Genomic DNA, 8,687 nt, shown 5'->3' with positions numbered 1-8,687 from the left:
ACACACTGTAACTGTGTCTGGTCACCTGTTCCTCTATACACACACACTGTAATTGTGTCTGGTCACCAGTTCCTCTATACACACACACTGTAATTGTCTGGTCACCTGTTCCTCTATACACACACACTGTAATTGTGTCTGGTCACCAGTTTCTCTATACACACACACTGTAACTGTGTCTGGTCACCTGTTCCTCTATTCACACACACTATAACTGTGTCTGGTCAGCAGTTCCTCTATACACACACTGTAACTGTGTCTGGTCACCAGTTCCTCTATACAAACACGCTGTAACTGTCTGGTCACCTGTTCCTCTATACACACACTGTAACTGTCTGGTCACCTGTTCCTCTATACACACACTGTAACTGTGTCTGGTCACCAGTTCCTCTATACACACACACTGTAACTGTGTCTGGTCACCAGTTCCTCTATACACACACACTGTAAACTTGCTTGATCTCCTGGTCTTCTAATACACACACTGTAATTCTGCATGAAGTCACATCCTTTTCATTATACACAATCTGTAGCACTGCATTATCTCCCAATCTTTTCTTTACATACATTCTGTAACCTTTCCTGATCTCCCTGCTCTCTGCACATAAACACACTCTGCTGCCCTGTATACATATTCTGTACCATTCTCTAGCATTCCATAACTTTCACTAGGTGATGTATATATATCCTCTCATTACCAGGTGGTACCTCCAGAGAATCTTTTTCAGATTTTAAGACACATCCAATGTTTAAAATGTAACATTAACTTATATCTCATTGTAGGAGATTCTGCAGGACCCGTGGCTTAATATTCTGTCCAATACTGACCTGCCGAGTCCACCTATGGAGCCAGAACAAGACCATCTGGTTCCTCTTTCCACAGGTGAGATTTTTTAACTACATCAGATTTAGTAATAGGATGCAGTGTTGACCTTGTATACTCTGCTATGGATGTCTTAGGGATAGATTTGTCTAGAAGCTTTTATAAATGTATATTTTACTGTAGGAGATCTGTCAGTTTTAAAATGGGAACAGACATTAGTTATAGCAGATTAGTGGTGCCACAGTCTACAGATCACACCTGGAGTGAAACTGGTGCTAAGCAGGTCTTCCTCAATTTGCAGAATTTAATTAACATGATAATGAACTCCCAGATCATGTGATACTATTGTGTGTCTGCATAATAAATACAATGGCCTAGATTACGAGTTGTGTGTTAGGCTTAAAAAGCAGCCTTAGCCGGTCCTAACGCTGCTTTTTAACGCCCGCTGGTATTACGAGTCTTGCAGGTACAGGTGTACCACTCACTTTTTTGGCCAGACTTGGCAATACTGCAAATCCACTTACGTAAATTGCGTATCCTCTTTTTTCAATGGGACTTGCATAGCACCGGTATTACGAGTCTGCCAAAAAGTGAGCGGTAGACCCTCTCCTGTCAAGACTGGTACCGCATTTTAAAGTCAGTAGTTAAGAGTTTTACACTACAAAGCCGTAGCATGAAAACTAAAGAGCTAAAAAGTACACTAACACCCATAAACTACCTATTAACCCCTAAACCGAGGCCCCCCCACATCGCAAACACTAAAAGAAATATTTTAACCCCTAATCTACCGAACCGGACATCGCCGCCACTATAATAAATATATTAACCCCTAAACCGCCGCACTCCCGCCTCACAAACACTAGTTAAAGGGACACTCAGGTTAAATTAAATTTTCATAATTCAGATACAGCATGTAATTTTAAACAATTTTCCAATTTACTTCCATTAAAAAAAATTTGCACAATCTTTTATATTTAAAATTTTTGAGTCAGCAGATCCTACTGAGCATGTGCAAGAATTCACAGACTATACGTATATGCATTTGTGATTGGCTGATTGCTATCACATGGTACAAGGGGAGTGGAAATATACATAACTTTGAAATTTGTTATAAAAAAATCTACTACTCATTTAAAGTTCAGACTAAGTGCTATTGCATTGTCTTGTTATCTTGCATTTGTTGATTATGCAAATCTAATGTGTTGACTGGTCCTTTAAATATTATTAACCCCTAATCTGCCATCCCTAACATCGCCGCCACCTACCTACATTTATTAACCCCTAATCTGCCGCCCCCAAGCCGCCACTATATTAAAGTTATTAACTCCTAAATCTAAGTCTAACCCTAACACTAACACCCACTAACTTAAATATAATTAAAAGAAATATAACTAAAAATTCCTATCATTAACTAAATTATTCCTATTTAAAACTAAATACTTACCTGTAAAATAAACCCTAAGCTAGCTACAATATAACTAACACATTGTAGCTAGCTTAGGCTTTATTTTTATTTTACAATCAAGTTTGTATTTATTTTAACTAGGTAAATTAGTTATTAAATAGTTATTAACTATTTAATAACTACCTAGCTAAAATAAATACAAATTTACCTGTAAAATAAAACCTAACCTAAGTTACAATTACACCTAACACTACACTATAATTAAATAAATTAAATAAATTAAATAAATTAAATAAATTAAATAAATTAACTAAATTATATACAATGAGCTAAATTAAATTAAATGATCTAAAGTACAAAAACAAGCAAACACTAAATTACAGAAAATAATAAACAAATTACAGAAATTTAAACTAATTACACCTAATCTAATAGCCCTATTAAAATAAAAAAAGCCCCCCCCAAAATAAAAAAAAACCCCTAGCCTAAAATAAACTACCAATGGCCCTTAAAATGGCCTTTTGCGGGGCATTGCCCCAAAGAAATCAGCTCTTTTACCTGTAAAAAAAATACAAACAACCCCCCAACAGTAAAACCCACCACCCACACAACCAACCCCCCAAATAAAACCCTAAATAAAAAAATCTAAGCTCCCCATTGCCCTGAAAAGGGCATTTGGATTGGCATTGCCCTTAAAAGGGCAGTTAGCTCTTTTGCCGCCCAACGTCCCTAATCTAAAAAATAAAACCCACCCAATACACCCTTCAAAAAACCTAACACTAACCCCCTGAAGATCGACTTACCGGGAGACGTCTTCATCCAAGCCGGGCGAAGTGGTCCTCCAGACAGGCAGAAGTCTTCATCCAAGCCGGGCAGAAGTGGTCCTCCAGACGGGCAGAAGTCTTCATCCAGACGGCATCTTCTATCTTCATCCATCCGGCGCGGGTCCATCTTCAAGACATCCGACGCGGAGCATCCTCTTCATCCGACGACTAACTCAGAATGAAGGTACCTTTAAGTGACGTCATCCAAGATGGCGTCCCTTAGATTCCAATTGGCTGATAGAATTCTATCAGCCAATCGGAATTAAGGTAGAAAAAATCCTATTGGCTGATAACTATTTAATAACTATTCTACCTAGTTAAAATAAATACAAACTTGCCTGTAAAATAAAAATAAACCCTAAGATAGCTACAATGTAACTATTAGTTATATTGTAGCTATCTTAGGGTTTATTTTATAGGTAAGTATTTTGTTTTAAATAGGAATAATTTAGTTAATGATAGTAATATTTATTTAGATTTATTTAAATTATATTTAAGTTAGTGGGTGTTAGGTTTAGGGTTAGACTTAGGTTTAGTAGTTAATAAATTTAATATAATGGCGGCGACGTTGGGGGCGGCAGATTAGGGGTTAATAAGTGTAGGAAGGTTGTGGCGACATTGGGGGCGGCAGATTAGGGGTTAATAAATATAATGTAGGTGTTGGCGATGTTGGGGGCAGCAGATTAGGGGTTAATAAGTATAATGTAGGTGGCGGCGGTGTCCGGAGCGGCAGATTAGGGGTTAATAATATAATGTAGGTGTCGGCGATGTCGGGGGCGGCAGATTAGGGGTTAATAAGTGTAAGATTAGGGGTGTTTAGACTCGGGGTTCATGTTAGGGTGTTAGGTGTAGGCATACATTTTATTTCCCCATAGGAATCAATGGGGCTGCGTTAAGGAGTTTTACGCTGTTTTTTTGCAGGTGTTAGGCTTTTTTCAGCCGGCTCTCCCCATTGATTCCTATGGGGAAATCGTGCACGAGAACGTTACACCAGCTCACCGCTGACTTAAGCAGCGCTGGTATTGGAGTGCGGTAATGAGCAAAATTTTGCTCAACGCTCACTTCTTGTCTTTTAACGATGGGTTTCTAAAAACTCATAATACCAGCGCTGCAGGTAAGTGAGCGATGAGTGAAAACTGCTCGTTAGCACCGCATAACCTCTAATGCAAAACTCGTAATCTAGGCGAATAAATGGTAGCATATCTCTATATATTCTAAAGACATATTACCTGTTTTTGCTGTAAAATAATATGTGATCTTCTCTTTCCACTTAGCTTGTCCAGTCATAGGGGAAGAGCCTGAGAACATCAGCAGGCAGGAGACACCATCACCCCCTTGTATGGTGAGTATTTATGTGGCTTTCTACAACTATACCCTTCATAACATTCACATCATCAAGTTGTCTATACTATTTTTTTTCTACTTATTCCTCTTTAACTCTGTGTTTTCTGCACCACCAGGACAACGTACTTACACCTGTGGCAAGTGACATTTCTTGTCTGCCTCAACCAGATTTAATGCTGGAGGAGGAGCATAACACCGTGAGCAGTAACAGCAGGTAAGGTGTCAGATTTCTCTAAATCCCTTTTCTCTACACCACTACTGCACTCTTTATATGATTTTGTGTCTGTAGAGTCTAAGGGGCATGACCGCTGCTCCATAACTTGTCTGCCTGCTCTGAGGCCGCGCACAGAAATCAACCTGATCGAATACAATCGGGTTGATTGACACCCCCTGCTAGCGGCCGATTGGCCGCAAATCTGCAGGGGGCAGCATTGCACCAGCAGTTCACAAGAACTGCTGGTGCAATGCTAAATGCCGACAGCGTTTATCAATGTGCAGCGGACATGATATGCTACTTTGTATCATGTCCGCTCACACATTGATAAATAAGGGGTAGATTTATTAATCATGTCCGCACGACCTCGCTAAATGCCGATGGCTTCTTCTTAACTTCCATTTCAGGCGCACCTGAAATGATGGGCGTAAAAAGCAGCATCCGCTGCATAATAAATCTACTCCTAAAACTAATCTCTAAAGGATAGAGCATGACATTTAAATCATATTCACATTTGTCTTTTTTTCTTTTTATCTGGTATGACATCCATTCTCAACTTATACAGTAACTTCCCAGTGTTCCCTGAGCAAAGAGGACTACTTGTTGTATTCTGCTTATATATTATTGTCACCTTTGCTAAGTGGCAAACAGCTGATTAACTAGCGCCGTTCTGATAAATTATCTTTGTAACTACCATGTTTCTATACAGTATAGATACAGACTTACAGCTCCTTCAGCTAGACATGCCATACAATAACTCTACTGACACCAAACCTTTTCCAGTCACCCAATTAAAGACAATATACCAAATATTTTTGGAAAAAGTAAATAAGGACTTAGGGGCATATTTATGAAATGTCTGTCCGACATGATCCGATCAGGGGATCATGTCCGACAGACATCGCTTAATGCGGAGAGCAATACGCACCAGCAGCTCTTGTGAACTGCTGTTGCAACGCCGCCCCCTGCAGATTTGCGGCCGCTAGAAGGGGGTGTCAATCATCCCGACCGTATTTGATCAGGTTGATTTCACGCAATCGCTGTCTGCCTCCTCAGAGCAGGCAGACAGGTTATGGAGCAGAGGTCTTTAGACCGCTGCTTCATAACTGGTGTTTCTGGCGAGTCTGAAGGCTCGCCAGAGACACTGCCCTTCAAGCTCCGTACGGAGCTTAATAAATGGGCCTCTTAGTATATGTTATTACTGACCTCACATTTGTCATAAGTTAATATCTTCTGCAACATTTATTAATATGAAACAATTATTATTCTACTAGTCCTAAAGCCTGTTTACACGGGCCATTTTTTGCAGTACAGCGGTCCCACCCCTTGGTCTCTCTTCCTCTCCCTCTCTTTTGCTCTCTCCCCCTCTCTTTTGCTCTCTCTCCCCCTCTCTTTTGCGCTCTCTCCCCCTCTCTTTTGCGCTCTCGCTCCTCCTCTCTTTTGCTTTCTCTCCCCCCTCTATTTTGCTCTCTCTCCCCCTCTCTTTTGCGCTCTCTCTCTCCCCCCTCTCTTTTGCTCTCTCTCCCCCCTCTCTTTTGCGCTCTCTCTCTCTCTCCCCCCTCTCTTTTGCTCTCTCCCCCCTCTCTTTTGCTCTCTCTCTCTCATCTCTTTTGCTCTCTCTCTCCATCCCTCTCTTTTGCTCTCCCCCTCTCTTTTTCTCTCTCTCTCTCCCTCTCTATTGCTCTCTCCCCCTCTCTTTTGCTCTCTCTCCCCCCTCTATCTCTCCCCTCTCTCTCCCCCCTATCTCTCTACCCATCTACTCCCTCTCTCTCCCCCTCTCTTATTTTGCTCTCTCTGTCCCCCCTCTCTTTTGCTCTCTCTTTTTCCCCCTCTTATTTTCTCTCTCCCCCTCTCTTTTTCTCTCCCTTCCCTCTCTTTTGCTCTTTCCCCTCTCTTTTGCTCTTTCCCCTCTACTTTGCTCTCTCTCCCTCCTCTCTTTTGGTCTTTCCCCTCTCTTTTGCTCTCTCTTCCCCTCTCTTTAGCTCTTTCCCATCTCTTTTTGTCTCTCCCCCTCTCTTTCTATCTCTCTCCCCTCTCTCTCGCCGACCACACCTGTCCCTTCCCTCTGCCACACCCGGCCCGGCCCCACCATGCCCAACCATGCCCTCGGCCACGTCCTGCCACCCTCACTTTCGCCGCACCATGCCGCAAACAGCAGATCAGGTAAGGCCAGGTGTGTTTGTCCTCGTGCTGTCTCTACTGCGCATGACAGCTTCGGACAAACACACTTGGCCTTTTATATTATAGGATTATTCTATACAAATGTATTAAAGTAAAAAGTCAATTACGTATTTATCTCATATTCTCTAACACATTTGTTGTATACATGATACTGTATTTATGATATATATAAATCCTGTCAATATTCATATTCTAATTGTTATTTTCTCACTATCATTAGCTCACCTATTACAGATGTCCCCAGGAAGACCACATGGCAGCTGTTCTGCGATCGCCTTCTAGAATTTATCATCTGGTGTCGCTAATTATGAAACATCACAGCTGTCATCACTTGGTCTACTGATTAGAAACATCTAAAATTACATCAAAATAGAACAACTTAATAACATCTTAATAACATCTTAATAACAACTTAATAACATCTTAATAACATCTTAATAACATCTTAATAATATGGCCATTTAACATCTTGCTTTTAAGCCTACTCTAAGGCCATAAACTATATCAATATTGTGACCTTTTCACCTTCCTTAGCCAGGATTTTACCACCACATGGCTGAGGCCTTGTATTATCAAACTTAATATCTAATAAAGAAGTGCCACAGATTCATGTGATTCAAGTCTGTATTAACTTTCAAGCATTTAATTAAGGGGATAGAAAAGTAAAAATTAAACTTTCATGATTCCGATAGAGCATACAATTTTAAGACACTATTAAATTCACTTTTATTTTAAAATGTGCTTTGTTCTCTTGGTATCCCTTGTTGAAAAAGAAAACGCACATATCCTATACTAGTGGGAGCTAGCTACTGATTGGGGTCTGCACATATTTGTCTCTTGTGATTGGCTAACTAGATGTGTTCAGCTAGCTGCCAGCAGTGCAATGCTGCTCCTTCAGCAAAGGATAACAAAATAATGAAGCAAATTTAATAATAGAAGTAAATTATAAAGTTTTTAAAATTGTATGTTCTATCCACATCATGAAAGAAAATGTTGAGGTGTCCTGACCCTTTAACCCCTTGAGTGCTAATGACGGCTGTGAGCCATCACTCTGGTGCTAATGACGGCTCAGAGCCATCACTAGCACTCTACCACCTTGAAGTAGATCTGGGGGCTCCCACCCGCTCCTACCCCGGCGATCGGGCCTGCATAGTGAGAGGCATCGCCGGGGCTTCACGTTATGCGTGGTGACATCACGCGCAATAACGTGATGACGTCACTGCGCAACTTTATTAATACTTAACAATGTTAAGTATAGGAGCAGGGGCATGTGCTTAGAAGCCTGTATCTCAGGCATCTAAGCAGCTACAGACCCCCAAGACCCAAAGGTAATTGCCTAACCTTTCCAACAGTGTAAGTCTTGGGGATATGAAGAAAAAAAAAAAACTTAGCACCCAGGTGGGAAAGTGCTTAGCGCTCAAAGGGTTAATAATTAAAATGAATGTAATGGATTACCACTATAAGATATATAGTTATACAGGTTTTCAGTTTACTATCTATTAACAAAAGCACTTACACATCTATTATCGAGATGACCCACACTATATGCCCAAGTGTTAACTGCTTTCATGGTTTGTCGCTGACGAGATTAGATTGAATACAGAACATTGGAGATGCTGCAATTCCCTAACATAAGTCATTGCAACTAGTGATGTCGCGAACTGTTCGCCGGAGAACAGTTCCCGGCGATCTTAGCTTGTTCGCGTTCGCCGCGGCGGGCGAACATATGCGATGTTCGATCCGCCCCCTATTAGTCATCATTGATGAAACTTTGACCCTGTGTCTCACAGTCTGATGACACATTTGAGCCAATCAGCAGCAGACACTCCCTCCCAGACCCTCCCAGCTCCTGGGCAGCAGCCATTTTAGATTCATTACGATCTTGCTTTGTTAGTG

The 8,687-nt window shown here is 41.1% G+C and overlaps 1 long non-coding RNA gene across 1 annotated transcript; it reads left to right on the top strand.

The window, feature by feature from the left end:
- Window positions 1–775: 775 nt before the first annotated feature.
- LOC128638013 (uncharacterized) lies at window positions 776–7,035 on the top strand. Its single transcript, XR_008399028.1, has 4 exons — window positions 776–883; window positions 4,327–4,394; window positions 4,513–4,610; window positions 7,012–7,035. It is a non-coding gene; the product is annotated as an uncharacterized LOC128638013 (long non-coding RNA).
- Window positions 7,036–8,687: the final 1,652 nt, after the last annotated feature.

Source organism: Bombina bombina, chromosome 8, assembly GCF_027579735.1.
Source record: "Bombina bombina isolate aBomBom1 chromosome 8, aBomBom1.pri, whole genome shotgun sequence".
Taxonomy (NCBI): Eukaryota; Metazoa; Chordata; class Amphibia; order Anura; family Bombinatoridae; genus Bombina; species Bombina bombina.
Note: the sequence above shows the minus strand (reverse complement) of the source record. Positions and strands in the feature narration are given on the sequence as shown.